Below are 22,008 nucleotides of genomic sequence, written 5' to 3' on the forward strand. Positions count from 1 at the left end.
GAACATGATCTAATAAAAATATACAAAAATAAACTCAAAATGGATTAAAGATCTAAAGGTAAGACTGGATACTATAAAATTAGAGGAAAAAAAAAGGCAGGACAGTCCTTGACATAAATCAAAGCAATTTTTTTTTGGATCTCTTCTCCAGAAGCAAAGGAAATAAAAGCAAAAATAAACAAATGGGACCTAATTAAACTTAAAAGCTTTCACACAGCAAAGTTAACCATCGATGAAACAAGACAACCTACTGAATAGAATAATAGACTCTTTTTAAGAAAATTAATTTTGCTGTTTTTGATATCAATCTTAATTATTACTGTAATTACAAATTGGATAAAAGCTTATCCCTGAGGGAATGAATACTTTTCAGGATTTAAAAAGTGCTTTAAATAAAGTATGAAAAAGGGAAACAGCTTTTTTAGTGTCATCTGCTCACCGTGCCGCCTCCTGCTCCTCCCGCCGCAGCCCTGAGTCACTCACTGCCTGCGCAGCTCCGCCGCTCGGCTCCCCACCCTCGCCACCGATATTTGGCATTTGTACAACATGGCGCACATCGACAACTTGCCTAGGGTAGTTAAAAGACGAGTGAATGCTTTCAAAAACCTTCAAGTTAAATGTGCACAGATAGAAGCCAAATTCTATGAGGAAGTTCATGATCTTGAAAGAAAGTATGCTGTTCTTTATCAGCCTCTGTTTGATAAACGATTTGTGATCATTAATGCCATTTATGAACCTACGGAAGAATGTGAATGAAAACCAGATGAGGAAGATGAAATTTCGGAAGAGCTAAAAGAAAAGGCCAAGATTGAAGATGAGAAAAAGGATGAAGAAAAAGAAGATCCCAAGGGACTTCCTGAGTTTTGGTTGACCGTTTTTAAGAATGTTGACTTGCTCAGTGATATGGTTTAGGAACGTGATGAGCCTATTCTGAAGCACTTGAAAGATATTAAAGTGAAGTTCTCAGATGCTGGCCAACCTATGAGTTTTGTCTTAGAATTTCACTTTGAACCCAATGAATATATCACAAATGAAGTGTTGACAAAGACATACAGGATGAGGTCAGAACCAGATGATTCTGATCCCTTTTCTTTTGATGGACCGGAAATTATGGGTTGTACAGGGTGCCAGATAGATTGGAAAAAAGGGAAGAATGTCACTTTGAAAATGATTAAGAAGCAGCAGAAACACAAGGGACATGGGACAGTTCGTACTGTGACCAAAACAGTTTCTAATGACTCTTTCTTTAATTTTTTTGCCCCTCCCGAAGTTCCTGAGAGTGGAGATCTGGATGATGATTCTGAAGCTATCCTCACTGCAGACTTTGAAATTGGTCACTTTTTACGTGAGCATATAATCCCAAGATCAGTGTTATGCTTTACTGGAGAAGCTATTGAAGATGATGACGATTATGATGAAGAAGGTGAAGAAGCGGATGAGGAAGGGGAAGAAGAAGGAGATGAGGAAAATGATCCAGACTATGACCCAAAGAAGGATCAAAACCCAGCAGAGTGCAAGCAGTAGTGAAGCAGGATGTATGAGGCCTGAGGATAACCTGCACTGATCTACCTTCTGCTTCCATGGAAGGGATGAATTTACATCATTTGACAAGCCTATTTCAAGTTTTTTGTTGTTTGTTTTCTCATTTTTGTTTTTTCATCCTAAAATAAAAATGTCATATAATTAAAAAAAAAAAAAAGAGGGAAACAATTTTCATGTGGTATTTTACATCTTTTAGAATCGATACTGCTGCTGCTGCTGCTGCTGCTAAGCTGATTCAGTCGTGTCCGACTCTGTGTGACACCATAGACGGCAGCCCACCAGGCTCCCCCGTCCCTGGGATTCTCCAGGCAAGAACACTGGAGTGGGTTGCCATTTCCTTCTCCAATGCATGAAAGTGAAGAGTGAAAGTGAAGTTGCTCAGTCATGTCCAACTCTTAGCAACCCCATGGACTGCAGCCTACCAGGCTCCTCTGTCCATGGGATTTTCCAGGCAAGAATTGATACTAGCTGGTCTTATTTGAAGAGTTTTAGAGGTAGAAGTGGTATTATAGACCATCCTACCTAATTGGGCTTCCCTTGTGGCTCAGCTGGTAAAGAATCCGCCTGCAATGTGGGAGACCTGGGTTCAGTCCCTAGGTTGGGAAGTTCCCCTGGAGAAGGGAATGGCTACCCACTCCAGTATTCTGGCCTGGGGAATTCCATGGATTGTATAGTCCATGGGGTCACAAAGAGTCAGACACGACTGACAAACTTCAACTTTACCCAATTGCTTCATTTTAGAGGTTAAAAAAGGAATACTCTAGGTCATATAAGTTAGTAGAAGGGCCAAGGAAAGAGTGCCTTCATGCCACAGCGCTTTCATCCCACCAGTGGTCTGCAATCTGAATTCGGCTATGTACTCCATTAGTACATAGTAGAAGGGCATGTACCTTCTATACATGTGGTTGCATACTTACTTGTAACTTAATATATGCATACTTACATTAATGTTATATGATTAGTGTAAAATGTATACAAAAATAGAAATTCAAAAGAGCGTTTACAAACAGGACTTCCAGGTCTGGATAACACTTATTCTATAGTTTTCTTGTTACAACTAAAACCCCTGAACATCATATATTAATGAAACAAAGGGGGACTCTGTAAAGTAGGGAGAAGAAAACAGGCCAACTAGGTATTTTGACAGCCAAGAAATAACACAAAATTCAGTTCACTGTCGTTTTATTGCCTCATACATCTGGACTGGGTGCTAGAGAGGCCTCCAGCCTGGAAATACCAATAGATATAAACATAACATCCCAAAGGAAAGCCTGCTTTCTGTCACCAAAAGACCAGGAAAGTAGAAGCCCAATGAGACAGCAAATTCTGAGATAATAACTGCCTTATTCTAGTCTAACACCATGGAAAACCTGCGATCCACACCCATCATTAAAGGCTGAGCAGAAAGCCTAGACTTCAACTCTCATCAGCCCACTGTAACAAGAAACACTCCCAGTACACATAAAATATCCACCATTCTACCCCTGGAATGATATCAGAGGAAGCCAATGCAGAGCTTGGATTTTCACTTCTTCCAGTTCTCCACAATCTCCTATCAGTAGAGAGCACATGGTGAGCCTAGACTTCCATACCATCTGAATGGTAATGAGGCATCCCTTTCCCTACTGCTACAGTGGCGCTAGCAGAAGCCTAGTGAAGAGTGAAATTCCACACCCATCCAGCAATGAGGCAAGCCTCCTCACTGTAGTAACAGTGAAGACTGACCAGGGAATCGAACATCCACCTCTACCTAGCAGTAATTACACTGCCTCTCCCTCTTCTCACACAGTGCTGGAGGAGGTCTGCTAAAATAGAAGATTTAAATCAGATCCAGAGTATCCTAACACAATACTCAAAATGTCCAGGATACAACTAAAAATCACTGTCATAGCTAGCATCAGGAAACCCTAACATAAACGAGAAAAGAAAATAAACAGATAATGCCACCCAGATGTCAAAGATACTGAAAGTATCTGGCAATGATTTTTAAATGAGACACTATAAAAAGGCTTCAATGAACAACTAAAAATATGCTTGAAACAAAAGAAAAAAATAGAAAGACTCAAAAAGAAACAGAAAGCTTTAACAATAAAAGAAGAACAATGAGGAGGAAGAAGAGGAGAAAGAAAAATGAAAATTTTACAACTGAAAGAAACATTAACTGAATATCCAGTAAACTTTCACTGAATGAACTTAGCAGAATTAAAAAGGTCAGGGGAAAGAACTGGTGTGCTTGAAGATAGAACAGAAATTACCCAGTCTAAACCAGAGGAAATACAGACTGAAACAAAGAAATGAACAGAGACTAAGTTATCCATGAAAAGAGAGGAAGATCTAACGTTTATGTCAATGGAGCCACATATGGAGAGAAGAAGGTAGATCTTGAGAAGTATTCAAAGAAATAACGGCTGAATGTTTCCCAAATTTGGCAAAAGACATAAGCCTACAAATTTAAGGAACTAAGCAAATTCCTAAAAGTATAAGCCCAAGGAATTTCATACCAAGACACATTATAATCAAACCTCTGAAAACTAAAGACAAAATATCTTGAAAGCAGAGAAAAATGATACCTCACCTCTAGGAGAAAAATGATTCAATTGATAGTGGGTTCTCCTTAGGAGCCATGGAAGCTAGAAGAAAGAAGCACAACATTGTTTAAGTACTAAAGGAAGGGCTTCCCAGGTGACTCAAAGATAAAGAACCCACTTGCCAATGCAGGAGACACAAGTTCAATCCCTGGGTTGGGAAGATCCCCTACAGAACGGAGTGGCTACCCACTCTTGCCTGGAGAACTCCATGGGCAGAGGAGCCTGGTGGGCTACAGTCCATGGGGTTGCAAAAAGTTGGACACAATTGAGCAACTAACACTTCGCTTCATTTCAAGTTTATTACACTTCACTCAAATGAAGTGAAGTGCTTCATTTGAGTATCAATGGTATCATTTGGTATTTGGTATCATTTGAGTATCAGTGGTATCATTTGGTATTTGGTATCAAAAGGCTGATACCATTATACTGTATAAGTTATGCATGTATAGTATAAAATATAATGCAACCACTAAAATTACAAATATATACACTTAAAAACACTTTATTCAGATAAATCAAAATAAAGTTATTTTTTAAAGTTTAGGTAACACACAGGACAGCAGGAATAAAATGGAAAAGAAAAACGGAAAATGAGAAATAAAATGGAAAATGTAAACCCTAATGTATCAGTAATTACATTAAATGTAGTTTGTCTAAATATACTAATTAAAAGACAAGAGATAGGCAGGGTGAATTAAAAATCAACACTCAATATAGGCTATCTACAAAACTGACTTAGTTATAATACTATAGAAAAATATAAAGTAAAAGGATGGAAAAGATATCTTATTCAAACATTAATGAAAAGAAAGAGGGACTATATTGATATCAGGTCACTTAGAGTTAAAAGTGAAAAAAATTTCCAGGGACAGAGAGGGACATTACATAATAATAAAAAGTCAGTCCACTAAGAAGACATAACAATCCTAAAGGTGGAAGGTCTAAACATCAGAACTGCAAAATGAGTAGGGTAAGAGGACTGATAAAAGTGAAAGGAGAAATAGACAAATTCACACTTAGAGAGCTGGAGATGTCAATATCCCACTCTTAAGAAATGATAGAACATCTAGGCAGAAAATCATCAAGTATATAAAAGAAATAAACAATACTATCAACCAACAACAATGAATTCACAATTGTAAAACACTCTACCCAGCAAGAACAGAATACACATTCTTTTAAAATATTCAGTTCAGTTCAGTTCAGTCACTCAGTCGTGTCCGACTCTTTGCGACCCCATGAATCGCAGCATACCAGGCCTCCCTGTCCATCACCAACTCCCGGAGTTCACTCAGACTCACGTCCATTGAGTCAGTGATGCCATCCAGCCATCTCGTCCTCTGTCGTTCCCTTTTCCTCCTGCCCCCAATACGTCCCAGCATCAGAGTCTTTTCCAATGAGTCAACTCTTCACATGAAGTGGCCAAAGTACTGGAGTTTCAGCTTTAGCATCAGTCCTTCCAAAGAAATCCCAGGGCTGATCTCCTTCAGAATGGACTGGTTGGATCTCCTTGCAGTCCAAGGGACTCTCAAGAGTCTTCTCCAACACCACAGTTCAAAAGCATCAATTCTTCATCGCTCAGCCTTCTTCACAGTCCAACTCTCACATCCATACATGACCACTGGAAAAACCATAGCCTTGACTAGACGAACCTTTGTTGGCAAAGTAATGTCTCTGCTTTTGAATATGCTATCTAGGTTGGTCATAACTTTCCTTCCAAGGAGTAAGCGTCTTTTAATTTCATGGCTGCAGTCATCATCTGCAGTGATTTTGGAGCCGCAAAAAATAAAGTCTGACACTGTTTCCACTGTTTCCCCATCTATTTCCCATGAAGAGATGGGACCAGATGCCATGATCTTAGTTTTCTGAAATATTTAAAATATTAATAGGGCATTTATCAAGATCCACCATGTCCTAGGCCATAGACACAGCTCAACAAACTTAAAAGAATCAAAATCACGCAGATGGCATTCTCTGATATAATGGAATCAAACTAGAAATCAATTACAGAACAATACCATGAAAAGTTCACAATACTCGGAAACCAAACAAGTGAGGGAGATCAAGAAGCATACTGATTTAAGTTTTTTAAAAAATGTCTATATCTAACAATTTGTTGGATACAGCTTAAGCATTGCTGAGAGAGAGATTTATAGCACTAAAGGTATACGTTAGAAAAGAGGAAAATCTCAAAGCAATAATCTAAACTCCAAGCTCAGGAACCTAGAAAAACAAGAAAATAAATCCAAAGCAAGCAGAAGAAAGGAAATAATAAAAAGCAGAAAACATAAAACTAGAAAAAACCCTACAAAATCAGCTTCTTAAAGAGCTGAATTTTCTTTCTCAATAAAATTCATATATATTAAAGAGTGATAAATGGATGTGTTTGTCACATTTTGCCAACTTCAAATCGAAGATGTAAAAGTTTATCTCAGCTCTGGAGACCTCAGGAAGTTCTGCATAAGTTTTTATGCGCCTTTAATGGAGGTTTAAACATGTATGGAAAAGAACTTACATGCCTCTAATGGAAGTTTTGGCTTCCCTTGTGGCTCAGATGGTAAAGAATCTGCCTGCAATGCTGGAGACCCAGGTTCGATCCCTGGGTCAGGAAAATCCCCTGGAGAAGGAAATAGCAATCCACTCCAGTATTCTTGCCTAGAGAATTCCACCGACAGTGAAGCCTCGTGGCCTACAGTCCATTGGGTCGCAAAGAGTTGGACACGACTGAGCGACTGCACTACACTAATGGAGGTTTCCTCTCAAGGGATTTAATAAAGCTCACTGTTAGTCATGTTTTCTTTTGTCCTAGAAGGTACTCTATTCAATTTTTTTAAATTTATGACTGTGAGCTCATGGATTTTCTTATTTCTTTATGATACTGAAACCTTTTCTTTATTATTATTTATTCTGATGCTCAAATTTTCTTGTACTTGGCCAGTGAATCCTTTCCAGTCGATGCCTGAGTCCTTCTGGTGTATCCTGCTCATTGACTAGTCTTCTGGCACAAGAAGATAATCCAGGCTCACTTTCTCCTCCATCTTCAGCCCTGGAATTAGTTATTTCTCCAAGAAGTTCTGGTTCCGTTAGTGCAGAATAAGTTGCTAGAAATCAAGATTAGGGCCCTGTCTGGTAGTGTCCATTGGGTCATTCCCTCTAGTCTTTCTTAGCAGACAGAGCTAGGAAATACATTATGTATATATTTATATACACATTATATATATATATTTATACATGAGTATAAATACATTCTGGAGAAGGAAATGGCAACCCACTCCAGTGTTCTTGCCTGGAAAATCCCTGGACGGAGAAGCCTGGTAGGCTGCAGTCCATGGGGTCGCACAGAGTCCGACACAACTGAAGTGACTTAGCAGCAGCAGCAGCAGCATAAATACACTCATACTTCTATAACTATTTATACTCGTTTGTATCGGAGAAGGCAACGGCACCCGACTCCAGTACTCTTGCCTGGAAAATCCCATGGACAGAGGAGCCTGGTAGGCTGCAGTCCATGGGGTCACTGGGGGTCGGACACGACTGAGTGACTTCACTTTCACTTTTCACTTTCACGCATTGGAGAAGGAAATGGCAACCCACTCCAGTGTTCTTGCCTGGAGAATCCCAGGGACAGGGGAGCCTGGTGGGCTGCTGTCTATGGGGTCACACAGAGTCGGACACGACTGAAGCGGCTTAGCAGTAGCAGTAGCAGTATATATTATAAAACAATGAATTCACATTAATCAGTTCAGTTCAGTCACTCAGTTGTGTCTGACTCTGTGCGACCCCATGTACCACAGCATGCCAGGCCTCCCTGGCCATCACCAACTCCCGGAGTTCACCCAAACCCATGTCCATTGAGTCAGTGATGTCATCTAACCATCTCATCCTCTGTTGTCCCCTTCTCCTCCTGCCCTCAATTTTTCCCAGCATCAGGGTCTTTTCCAATGAGTCAGTTCTTCACATCAGGTGGCCAAAGTATTGGAGTTTCAGCTTCAGCATCAGTCCTTCCAATGAATATTCAGGACTGATTTCCTTTAGGATGGACTGGTTGGATCTCTGTGCAGTCCAAGGGACTCTCAAAAGTCTTCTCCAACACCACAATTCAAAAGCATCAATTCTTTGGTGCTCAGCTTTCTTTATAGTCCAACTCTCACATCCATACATGACCACTGGAAAAACCATAGCCTTGACTAGATGGACCTTTGTTGACAAAGTAATGTCTCTGCTTTTCAATATGCTGTCTAGGTTGGTCATAACTTTCCTTCCAAGGAGTAAGCATCTTTTAATTTCATGGCTTCAGTCACCATCTGCAGTGATTTTGGAGCCCAGGAAAATAAAATCAGCCACTGTTTTCACCGTTTCCCCGTCTCTTGCCCATCAAGTGATGGGACTAGTTGCCATGATCTTAGTTTTCTGAATGTTGAGTTTTAAGCCAAATTTTCACTCTCCTCTCTCACTTTCATCAAGAGGCTCTTTAGTTCTTCTTCACTTTCTGCCATAAGGGTGGTGTCATCTGCATATCTGAGGTTATTGGTATTTCTCCCGGCAATCTTGATTCCAGCCTGTGCTTCCTCCAGCCCAGCGTTTCTCATGATGTACCCTGCATATAAGTTAAATAAGCAGGGTGACAGCCTTAAATATACAGCCTTTACGTACTCCTTTTCCTATTTGGAACCAATCTGTTGTTCCATGTCCAGTTCTAACTGTTGCTTCCTGACCTGCATACAGGTTTCTCAAGAGGCAGGTCAAATGGTCTGGTATTCCAACCTCTTTCAGAATTTTCCAGTTTGTTGTGATACCTTCAACTATAATCCACTTTTCTGCCTTTCATGGTTTTCTAATTTTCTCCTTTTCTGAGTTTGTTAATATGGGCTTCAACATGAGAAACTTGGTTCCCATCATTCTTAATATCTTTATTCATTTGCTCAAGTAAATCACTCATTTTTCCCAATGTAACCAGCCTCTCTACTATGCTGGCTTGCCCTCCACCTCCACACAGTGCCACCAGCACCACTGTGTCCTTGGCCAGAAAGCCTGCTGGTCCATCTCTGTGTGCCCTCCCAACCTTCTTCATTACCTGCACTCTTACCTGCAGAGCCTGCTGGCTCAGGCCCTCACCCTGTCTCCCTAAGTTTCACATTCTTATCACTGGCCTGCACTTCGTGTGGCTCCACTGTCTCTTATTGCCCCCAGCTTCTGTGTAACTTTCTCCATGGATTTAATTGCTCTTCCTTCTCTCCAAGTGTTTAACATTTCCTTCTGGAATCATTTCCCTTCTGTCTGAAGAGCTTCCTTTAGCAATTCTTTTAGAACAAGTCCATTGACTACTCCCATTTTCTCTTAGTCTTCCTTCACTGGAGACTATTTTTATTCACCTTAATTCCTAAAAGACATTTTCACTAGATACAGAATTCTGGCGTGACAGATGAGGCAGTGTGAGTCAGTGTTCCTCTTTTTGTCTGGGTGGTGTCAGTGAAGCCCAGCAGGAAGGTGAATGTACACATTCAGCCAACTCTTGGGCTATATCTCACCAGGAGATTAGTTTCTAATAGAAGATTAAATAGTACCCAGCATAGCCCGGATACGATAGAAAATCACTCATTGTACCAGGAAAATCACATGAATGAGAAACAATGATCAATATATTCCAATACTAAAAATAATCAGATATTGGAATTATCTGACAAGAATTTTAAAGCAACCATTATAAAATGCTTCAACAAGCTATTATAAATTTTGTTGGAACAAATGAAAAGACAGACAATCTCAGCAAAAAAAATAAATTACTTTAAAATAGCAAATGAAAAGTATAGAACTGAAGAATGTAATATCAAAAATAAAAACTTATTTAACGGGCTCAGTTACAGAGTGGAGATCAAAGAGGCTAGAATCATTGTACCCGAGGGTAGATCAAGACAATTTATGTTGAACAACAAAGAAAAGAAGGACTAAACAAAAAAATAAATTTTCAGACTGCTGGGACAATTCAAAAGAGCTACTACTTCGATCACACAATTTTTAGAAAGAGAAAACGAAACTTAAGTATTCAAAGAAATAATGGCTGAAAACCTTTAAAACTTGGTGAAATACACAAACAGATAGATTCAAGAAGTTGAATGAGCCCCAGGTAAAATAAAACCAAAGAATTTCATACCAAAACATATCATAATTCAATTTCTGTGAAGTAAATACAAAGAAAGTATTTTGAAAGCATCCAGAGAGAAATGACACTTTACGTTTGGAGAAAAGCAATTTCAAATGACAGCAGATTTTTCATCAAAAACCATGGAGGCCAGAGGAAGCAGTACAACATTTTTAAAGCACTGAAAGGTTTTTTCCAATTGAGAATTGCAACTCAATTGTGGGAATTTTTCACAACATATACATCTATCAAATCATGCATTCTTTGCTTTAAATATTTTATAATTTTATCATTATACTTCACTAAAGCTGATAAAAGGCTAGCTACAAAAACGTGAATGAAGAGGGTATGGGGACCCTAATAAATTAAAAAAAAAAAAACAGAATTTGTTTCCAAGAAACCCATCTGTAAAAAATGGCTATAAGGAGTTCTCTGAAAAGAAACGACGTTGTAACTGAAGACTCGAAATTTCGGAACAGAAAGAACACTGGAATGGGTAAGAGGAAGGATTGATATAATAGACTCTATTACTTGAGTCCTGAGTCCTGAGTTTTTAAAATCTTACTTGATTGAAGTCAAAACTATAACAGTATATGATATGGTACTCAATGAATATAGAGGAAATACTTGAGACAATTATATTTTAAAAGTTGGGAGAATGTAGGGACCTATGTGGAAGTAAGTCTCATACACTCCCCTCAGAGGAGTAACATGTGAGTAATAGTAGGTTATGGTAAGTTATGTGTGTACATACGATCAAGGGAAATAACTTTAAAAATTATACAAATCATATATTAATAAACACTAAAGTAAATCCAGATGGAGTCCTCAAAAATCTTCAGGTAACTCACAAGAAGATAATGAAAGAAGAGAAGAAGGATAAAAAAAAGACAGCAAATAATAAAACTTGAAAAAAAATCCCTAACATATCAAAAGTTATGTTAAATATAAACAGTCTAAGTACAGGATACCAATTAAAAACCAGACACCGGCAATCATTTGCATCCACATGAGTCTCCAGTTTGGAAGTAATTAAGTAAGGACAGGCTCTGAAGAGCAGCATTTTTTTTTTCTTTTTTTTTCCTAGTGATTGTGGAATTGGCAGTGCCATAAGCAGTTTTTACCTTGGGCCTGTTTTTAAAGGAGTTCAGAAGTTGGTAATAGACTATGGGTAACATCCTGGTGAGGTTAGCCCATTTCTTCTTCTAGCCCTCTTAATGAATGTAAAAGCTATCTAGTACCTTAATAAATAAAGCCTTTTCTGCTTAAATTAAGCAGAATGAATGTTGTTGCTTGAAACTTAGATTCTTAACAATAGAATACTTTGTATTAGAAATGCAAGGAACCCTCAAGGAAATGGATATTTGGGATTCATTATCTGGCAGATTGAGTGTAAAGGTTTGGAGGATCCAGTTAATCTTAGCGAGAAAAGCACTGGTACCTGGTGCATACTGTAATGAAACAATTTCTTATTTTATCATCTGTGCCACTGAGCACCTGGAATACAGTGACTATTAAAGGCCAAGAATGGGAAGAATGAATGGCTGCTGCTTTAGAACAGTAAAATGGGCCTGAAGAATGCAAGAGTTTTAACATGAGTCAACTACTTCTAAAAGTGCTGAGCTTTGAAAGAAAGGAAATGACATATTTATGCTTTTAAGTGTTTAGGCTTAGAGAGTCAAAAAGTCAGGGTGACAAAATGATTACCCTAAAATTAGCTCTCATCTCTACAGAGCTGATGAAACTGAAAATTAGATAAACAGTCTAATCCTGTGGCTTTTGAATTACATCCGTTGAATTCAGTCAGTACCACGTCGCTCGTTGAAAGTTAAGACACTGAAATTCCTGTTGTAATTGGGACAAATGGGAAACCCCTGAAAACTCAGAGCATCTTGAATACTTTAAGTCACTAAACATCCCTTACTGGAAGAAAAAGCTTTCCCACCAGTGCTTAATGAGCTTTTCCTGCCCTCCTAGAATTGTGTAAGCATGTTGCCTGGGGGCAGTTACCTTGCAAGGTAGTATAAATTTTCTCACCACCTATTCCCAATACCATTAATGCCTTAGGCTCATAACCAGTGTCAGAGGAGCAAGCTCCAAGATACTATTGTGAAATTAAACCCATGAATAAAAAGCTTATACACCAAAAAAAAATGCAGTATATTGCCAAATTATATTGCCAAAGACCCACAGGAGTATATGTGAGGATGGATTCTGAGGTTCTGAATCAGAAAAAAAAAAAAGGAATATAATCATTTTTTGAGACAAAATTTTAGATATGGGTTTAGAAAAAAAGAAAACTCATGATTTTTTTAAAAAAAGCAGAAAAATAGACAAAGCTATCTTCGAAAGTAAGTGGTGTCTATTCTCTGCAAGCTGAAAACAATAGTGAGAGATGCTGCCATCAATATGAACCCCATTAGCAGCACTTAACCCACATAGTGATAATCAGTCATTTGATGCCCGTCACTTTGCCTTGCTGATTGATTAGGACGTGCTTGGCTCTGAAAAAAGTTATGTACTCACTAAAGTACCCCATTATCTGTATAAGCAAAAGAAACAAACACCACCACCTCCATATAGAAAACAGAGTCCAGAATTGAGCCTCCATGCCATGGCTCCATCAGTCAATCCACAGCACAGAATTTCTTGAATGCAGAGGAGGCTCGGAATTCTTGAGAAGGAACTCGATGATGGCATTGTCTGAGACTGATTTCCTTCAGGGGCACACTCGAAGTGAAGATTCCTACACAAGTGGTATATTTTAAAAGTGCTTCCAGGAGAAGCCAAGAAAGGGGTGGGGAGGCTGGACCTGGAAGAAGAACAGCCTCCGTTTCACCCTGAAGGATCTCTGGAAGATAAACTGAACCTCAGAGTTTTCCCACCTCAGGAAAAGGGAGCGAGAGAGATGGCATCAGTATTTTTATATCCACAGACACTGGCTAAAGCCCACCCTGGGATTCAGCTGTACACTTTCAGATATTTTGGTTCTTTGCATCTGCAGGCTAAGTGGCTCCATTAGCTGAAAAGTCAGCTTCTAGAAGAGGAATTATAGAGGCAGGCCATTCACAGAAATGGTAATAGATCTGAGTAGACCTGTGTGAAGCACTGATAATGCCCATTACAAACATATTGTTGTTGTTCAGTCACTCAGTAATGTCTGGCTCTTTGTGACCCCACTGACTGCAGCATGCCAGGCTTCCCTGTCCTTCCCTATCTCCCAGAGCTTGCTCAAACTCATGTGCATTGAGTCAGTGACGCCATCCAATCATCTCAACCTCTGTTGTCCCCTTCTCCTCCTGCCTTTAATATTTCTCAGCATCAGGTGATTTTCTAATGAGTCAGCTCTTTGCATCAGGTGGCCAAAATATTGGAGGTTCAGCTTTAGCATCAGTCCTTCCAATGAATATTTAGGACTGATTTCCTTTAGGATGGACTGGTTGGATCTCCTTGTAGTCCAAGGGACTCTCAAGAGTCTTCTCCAACACTACAGTTCAAAACCATCAATTCTTTGGTGCTCAGCTTTCTTTACAGTCCAACTCTCACATCCATACATGACCACTGGGAAAACCATAGCTTTGCTAGACAGACCCTTGTCAGCAAAGTAATGTCTCTGCTTTTTAATACGCTATCTAGGTTGGTCATAGCTTTTCTTCCAAGGAGCAAGCATCTGTTAATTTCATGACTGCAGCTACCATCTGCAGTGCTTTCGGAGCCCCCTAAAATAGTCTGTCACTGTTTCCATTGTTTTCCCATCTATTTGCCATGAAGTGATGGGACCAGATGCTATGATCTTAGTTTTCTGAATGTTGAGTTTTAAGCCAGCTTTTTCACTCTCCTCTTTCACTTTCATCTAGAGGCTCATTAGTTCTTTGCTTTCTGCCATAAGGATGGTGTCATCTGCATATCTGAGGTTATTGATATTTCTCCCGGCAACCTTGATTCCAGCTTGTGCTTCATCCAGCCTCGCATTTCACATGATGTCCTCTGCATATAAGTTAAATAAGCAAGGTAACAATATACAGCCCTGACATACTCCTTTCCCAGTTTGGAACCAGTTCACTGTTCCACGTCCGGTTCTAACTGTTGCTCTTGACCTGCATACAGATTTCGCAGGAGTAGGTAAGGTGATCTGGTATTCCCATCTCTTGAAGAGTTTTCCAGTTTGCTGTGATCCACACAGTCAAAGGCTTTAGTGTAGTCAATAAAGCAGAAGTAGATGGTTTTCTGGAACTCTCTTACTTTTTCTATGATCCAACGGATGTTGGCGATTTGATCTCTAGTTCTTTGGCCTTTTTAAAATCCAGCTTGAATATCTGGAAATTCTCAGTTCATGTACTGTCGAAGCCTAGCTTGGAGAATTTTGAGCATTACTTTGCTAGCATGTGAAATGAGTGCAATTGTGTGGAAGTTTGAACATTCTTTGGCATTGCCTCTCTTTAACACTGGAATGAAAACTGACCTTTTCCAGTCCTGTGGGCACTGCTGAGTTCCCCAAATTTGCTGGCATATTGAGTGCAGCACTTTAACAACATATCTTTTAGGATTTAAAATAGCTCAACTGGAATTCCATCACCTCCACTAGCTTTGTTCATAGTGATGCTTCCTAAGGCCCATTTGACTTTACATTCCAGGATGTTCTGGCTCTAGGTGAGTGACCACACCATCAGGGTTATTTAGGTCATTAACATCTTTTTTGCATAGTTCTGTGTATTCTTGCCACCTCTTCTTAATATATTCCGTTTCTGTTAGGTCCATACCATTTCTGTCCTTTATTGTGCCCATATTTGCATGAAATATTCCCTTGGATAATTTTCTTGAGGAGATCTGCAGTTTTTCCCATTCTATTCTTTTCATCTCTTTCTTTGCATTGTTCACTTTAGGAAGGATTTTTTTTTCTCTCCTTGCTATTCTTTGGAACTCTGCATTCAGATGAGCATATCTTTCCTTTCCTCCTTTGCCTTTAGCTTCTCTTCTTTTCTCGGCTATTTGTAAGGCCTCCTCAGCAACCATTTTGCCTTTCTGCATTTCTTTTTCTTGGGGATGGTTTAGATCACTGCCTCCTCTACAATGTTATGAGCCTCTGTCTATATATACATATATATATATATATATATATAATATATATCTATATTTTATATATATAATATATATATTACATAGCTTCTTTTGCAATATTCATTTTTGATTTTTTTAATTTCATTAATTTTATTCCTTTTTGGCTGTTCTAGGTCTTTGCGGCTGTGCAGGCTTCTCTGTGGTTGCCCTGAGCAGGGGCTACTTCCTAGTTGTGAGGCAGGGGCTTCTCACTGCAGCGGCTTCTCTTTTTGTGGAGCTCAGGTTCTAGGGCACGGGCTTCAGTAGTTCCTGCTCCAAGGTTCTAGAGCACAGGCTCAACAGTTGTGGCACATGGACTTAGTTGCTCCTTGGTATGTGGGGTCTTAGTTCCCTGACCAGGGATTGAACCCATGTCTCCTTCACTGGCAGGTGGATTCTTTACCACTGAGCCACCAGGGAAGCCCTTGATATTAGTTTTGCAATGAAATTTTAAATCTTTAGACTTAGTTCTATTTTTCCCTTGTTTCACTATTTATCATTTTATATAAATTATTACAAATTCCTTATTCTTTTTTTTTTATTCTTAAGAATGTAAGTTTTTTTTTAATTTTATTTTATTTTTAAACTTTACATAATTGTATTAGTTTTGCCAAATATCAAAATGAATCCGCCACAGGTATACATGTGTTCCCCATCCTGAACCCTCCTCCCTCCTCCCTCCCCATACCATCCCTCTGGGTCGTCCCAGTGCACTAGCCCCAAGCATCCAGTATCGTGCATCAAACCTGGACTGGCAACTCGTTTCTTACATGATATTTTACATGTTTCAATGTCATTCTCCCAAATCTTCCCACCCTCTCCCTCTCCCACAGAGTCCATAAGACTGTTCTATACATCAGTGTCTCTTTTGCTGTCTCGTACAGCGGGTTATTGTTACCATCTTTCTAAATTCCATATATATGCGTTAGTATACTGTATTTATGTTTTTCCTTCTGGCTTACTTCACTCTGTATAATAGGCTCCAGTTTCATCCACCTCATTAGAACTGTAAGAGCTGTTAATTTTCCTTCATTTCTCAGTTGAAATTATGTACCTTTGGGATAATATTTTTTTTCATAAAATATGTGACATTTCTATTTTCAGATTTCTTATTTATTTCAAATTGTTTCTCTGCCGCCTTAACTTGACTGGGTAACACTCTTGAAATTTAACCTCTCTTTGAGTCAGAGGACATAACATTTCAGAAAGTTAAAAGTGCCTCCTTAACTTTGTGGGGTGTGGGTGGTACAGATTGTTTCATGACTTCTAGACAAGCCCCAGTGAAAAGCTAGGTTGTCTTTCTTTAAATTGCCCCATTTGAGGTCTGAATTCAATTACCATCCTATTTGAGGTTTCAAGAGTAACCCCTCCTAACCTCTTGAAGAATCTTTTTGGTGACCCTAAGGAGAGCAGTTTTCAGTAAAGTGGTAGAAGCAGAGCCAAAATTGAAAGGGGATAAAGAGAATAAATTCTGAGGAAATGAAGCAACCAATATAGACATTCTTTCAAGAAGGCTGGTTAATGAAGGGAACAGGAGAGCAGCGGAAGTATCTAGAGAGAAGACTGGTTGAGGAAAGATATTTTCGAGATGAGGAAGACTTATATAGCACATTCCTGAAAGAAAAGAGAAGAGAGCTCCTGGGGCAGAACAGGTTTAAGACGCCCATGAACAGGGACTGTTGTGTGAGGCAATATTCCAGAGAGAATCAAAGGGGTTAAGGTCAGTATACAATTACCAAATGTATGCTTTGAGATCCCAAGGATGTGATTTTTCGCAAGTCTTTTTTTTTTTTTTTTAAATAAATCTCTAATTTGGCAAGCCCCACTCCTCAGAATTTCTAAATTTGAAACAGGGTTTACTTTTTTTAGTCAGACTTTCCCAAAGGAATAAAAAAAAAAAGCACCTAAAATTTTGTGATGAGAATAAATAATGCCAAATTAGTTTTGGTCAGCTATTGATTTCTGGTGTATTTCGACAACTTCATTCTCATCTCTGATTTTTAACCATGAGCATGAGAGACTTGACTCCAGAAATGATCATGGTATATGCCATTTAGCTTGCTAACTATTATATTGACAGAAACTAAACAAATTTGTTTTTATTCATAGTTGTCCATTGCATTCTATTTAAAAAATTTCATTGAACAACAGTGCAATTGGTAATCAGTAGAACACTCTTCTATTAATGCATCCTCTTTATCTCAAATGCTGTTACTAAAGGATTTTTGGGTCTCTATTTTAGTTGGTTTAAAATCATTTTCCTTAACTGCTAGTGAATGTGCATGTGTTTATGTAGACAGACACAACTCTTCTATGATGAGAGTAACGGTGTAGTGAAAAAAACATTTATTGGATGTGTATTGGCATAGCACCTGTTGTTTATACACATCAACACTGAAAATGGAAATGCCTAGACTGATGAGCTAGATATTAATCAAGTTAGAATTAGCACTAGACTTTACATGCATTACTCCCCAAATGTTGGAGTAAATGGCTTATTCCATACGCCACATATTCAAATTTGCATATGCTAATATTTGAACAATTATGCATGCTTTAATAATTGATTGGAAAGCTAAGTTAAAAGAAACCATTTCAAAAATTCTTTTAAATAAATATTAATATTCTAGTGTGTTTGGAAAAAAAATGGAATTGAAGGCATATGATCTTCTGGGGAATTGTTCTTAATTACTTTCAGACATATGAATATTACAGGGTTTTCAATCTAAGCAGACATACTGTCGTTAGAAACAAATTTTCTGACTATATCAGGTGGATGTTTTCATTTGTCCTTAAGAGGCTATCTGGCATGAAGTAGTAACCAACAGAGTCTTTCTGGAAATCTGGAAACTGATCTGTATTGCTTATGCTAAGTCTAATAATATGATTTAATTAATTCATTTAATATATGTACTTTAAAGCAGGATTGACAGCTAAAGAGATTTATTTAAAAGTATACATAATTCAGTTTATATTGCTCAAATGGACATAATCAATAACTTGCTGCTGCTGCTGGTAAGTCGCTTCAGTTGGGTCCGACTCTGTGCGACCCCAGAGATGGCAGCCCACCAGGCTCCCCTGTCCCTGGGATTCTCCAGGCAAGAACGCTGGAGTAGGTTGCCATTTCCTTCTCCAATGCATAAAAAGTGAAAAGTGAAAGTGAAGTCGCTCAGTCATGTCCGACTCCTCATGACCTCATGGCCTACCAGGCTCCTCCATCCATGGGATTTTCCAGGCAAGAGTACTGGAGTGGGTTGCCATTGCCTTCTCCGAATCAATAACTTAAACTATTCTAATTATTTGACATGGACACAGGGAAATAAAAAATATTTGAGCTGTCAACAAATATTTTGTCAACAAATTCAAGAATGAAAATTAAATTCCCATTTAATATTTAGTTTTTAGCCCCTATATATCCCAAAAGATCCTTTGCAAGCTAAATGAGATGAGCATAGACTATAATGGAGACAAAATAATCACAAGCTTATTATAAAAAAATTTAGACTAGAAATCATAGGCTTTACTCCATCAGAAAAATAAACAAAGACAATGAACAAAACAAAAGCATGAATCGGGTGCAGTTTTCCAACAACTAGAGCAGATTAAACAAAGCATGTTTATTTTTGTAAGCATTTTCACAGCTCAAACAACCTAAATTTAAAAAGAATCATAGGACCTTCTCACAAAGTAAAAATGCAGACTCTAAATGATGACTAGCTTGTGGAAACCTAAATACGGAGACTGAAACTGAAGATGCTATGGGACCAATAAATAAAGGCTCAAGGAGAGGAAACTGGCCTGAAGTTTCTGATGCTGAATTTTAAAAATACATATATAAATGGATAAAAATTTTTCTTCTGCTTTTGCTAGCTTATAAGACTTTGAATTTTTAACAAAAAGATTAAAGATAAAGTTATGCAAGGCTAGCATCACTATATCAGAGAAGGCAATGGCAACCCACTGCAGTACTCTTGCCTGGAAAATCCCATGGGTGGAGGAGCCTGGTAGGCTGCAGTCCATGGAGTCGCGAAGAGTTGGACACGACCGAGTGACTTCACTTTCATTTTTCACTTTCATGCATTGGAGAAAGAAATAGCAACCCACTCCAGTGTTCTTGCCTGGAGAATCCCAGGGACGGCGGAACCTGGTGGGCTGCTGTCTATGGGGTTGCACAGAGTTGGACACGACTGAAGCGACTTAGCAGCAGCAGCAGCAGCATCACTATATATCTTGAACTCAACAGACAAAAGTGACAGTGAGTGCTTAACACCCCCCGCACCTGCTGTCAAACTCTAATTTTCTAACTTCTTGGCAAACAAATGAATGCACTGTACCCATCTATCAGTGGATTTCATGGACAGTTCTGTTCATGTGAGAAGCACTGAATTCTGAAGGGGCAGAGCTGCTAGCGGGCAATACATCAGACATTAACAGTCGCAGGCATTTACGCTCAGAGAAAGGATAAAGTTACACTGATGTGTTCAGTGACTATGTGAAACTGGATTCTCACGTCGCTAATTAAGACCTGGCACTTTCTCTTCATTATTAATTTTTTGTTGATTAGTTGGATTTGTTGGTTTGTTCATAAAAATTGTGGAGTATGCTCCAGAGAAGCCAGCCAAACATCCCTGCCTGTGTTACCCTGAGTAGCCTGGAGACAGAAGAGTGGGGCTAAATCCTAACTCTCAAATCCATATGACCTTCATCAAACCAGTGGTATCTGACTGAGATCCAGGTTCTTTAGTTGTAAATGAAGCCCATCATCTAGATTAATTCCACAGCGGTGTTTCCCAATCTCAAGTTTTCTTTGGACTACGATACAGGCATTCCAATTGACACCAAGGCAGAGTCAGAGCAGGGGCTTCAGAATGCTAAGTGGGATATTTGGAGCACCTTCAGGGTTCACATCAGCAGAAAAATTTATTCTTCAACTTGCTGAATTTTTCAGATATTTATAGCAGTACGTTAAATAAATTTTAAAAATGATGACTCACCAAAGAGTTGTCATTTTCACTAAAACAGCTTTCTTCTAAAAAGACTTGAATTCTTATCTTCTATGAATGAAATGAGTAGAACTGAGTAGAAAACCGATCCCCTATCATTATAAAATAACACTTTAAGGACCTGGCAGGGAGCGGGATATGATTCTGGGCATACTTCAAAGTGGGTAGCGTCTGTCTTTCAAACACCAGTCTTTCTGTTGCTTCAAATTTTCCTATCTGCCGTGGGAGGGAGGCCTTTCTCCCAGGGATGCGATGAGATTCAGGGATGAAATGAGAGACTGTGTGGGGTGTACAGGATTAGATTAGAGTATCTGGTGTTCAGCATAAGTGAGGGAACGTCCACATTGAGAATTCCAGGTAAGGCCTCTATCCCTGCCCCCTTGGCACTTTGTTCAGGGGCTCATTCAACAAGCATTAGGAGTGGCTCGGATTAAAAACTGATATTCATGAATCAGTTCATCTTACTCATTGATTTATTAAAAGCTTTACTTACCAACTTGTGAAGAGCTCATCCACATGTCTCTCCCCATTCTTCTTTGTTACCATTCTCCCAATGTTGTTCTTTCCAGGTCCCTTGCCAACTGATATGATAAACTTGTGAACTATTTCTTATGACTCAACATAGATCTGCATCTCAGGCCATCACTCCTTCCCTGCCAACTAGACAACTAGATGTTCTATTCTTTTGAAGGACTTTCCTCAGCCGCTGTCTTTCAGGGCCACCTGAGTGGAACCATAATGCAGTGCCTGTCAATTTTCAGACATTTGTTAATACACAGTGCTGAGCCAGACATGCAAGTTAACAAAGAAGTGACAAGGTGGCAGAAATAGATACCATGGGGTTCTGAGCTGCCCACTCATTCATTTTTGCAGAGCCTTCTGGATCTGCTGAAACTCTATCTCATTCAGACCATTTTCATTTAACATTGGAATGTATCTGTACATATACCAGTTTATGATTCAGTGGACTTTAACACGGGCAATTAGGAGTCCATAATTGCTCAGTGTCCCATGCTCAGATCTTCAGTCTCTACTAAAGCCAGTCAGGAACTGATTTTCAAATGGAAAATGGTTAATGGCAGAAGAGGACATGACCTTACTCCAAAATCCTAGAGCTCTCCTATCAATACTCCATAGATCCTCTCCATCTGCCACAAACTCTCTGAATACAAATTGGTCTGCTGAGTCCTAAGGCTTAGGTGGCGAAACCGTTTACACCATACTTGTAACTAGAATATTACAAGTATTAGAATATTTTTAGGCTCTAATTATATCATTCAACATTGCCTGATAGATTATTCAGTAATTAAACTGGAACGACATGCCCAAATGTGTTATAGGTAGCCCCTGATAATCCAAAGAGACTCACTAAAGTGTGCCTTTTTCTTTGTGGTGGGCGATGTGCCTCTCATTTTAGAAAGGTTCTCACCACATGCTTAAGATAACACAAAGGCCTAGAAACTTCACTTATGTGAAGAAACCAGCACTTTCATGGGGTTGACCTCCTATCCTATGGCATATCTGTGTTTCAGTAAAGCACTTAGGGTGCTTGCCAGTTCCTACTCACCAGATCAAATGGGCCTAAAAGACCTAATAAGACTGCATATTTAATTGGCACCGCAACTTGGCAACTTAGAGT

At 39.0% G+C, this 22,008-nt stretch overlaps 1 pseudogene; it reads left to right on the top strand.

Moving 5' to 3' along the window:
- Nucleotides 1–531: 531 nt before the first annotated feature.
- On the top strand, nt 532–1,642 carry LOC133233981 (nucleosome assembly protein 1-like 1; annotated as a pseudogene).
- Nucleotides 1,643–22,008: the final 20,366 nt, after the last annotated feature.

The sequence above is a fragment of the Bos javanicus genome, chromosome 21 (genome assembly GCF_032452875.1).
Source record: "Bos javanicus breed banteng chromosome 21, ARS-OSU_banteng_1.0, whole genome shotgun sequence".
NCBI lineage: Eukaryota > Metazoa > Chordata > Mammalia > Artiodactyla > Bovidae > Bos > Bos javanicus.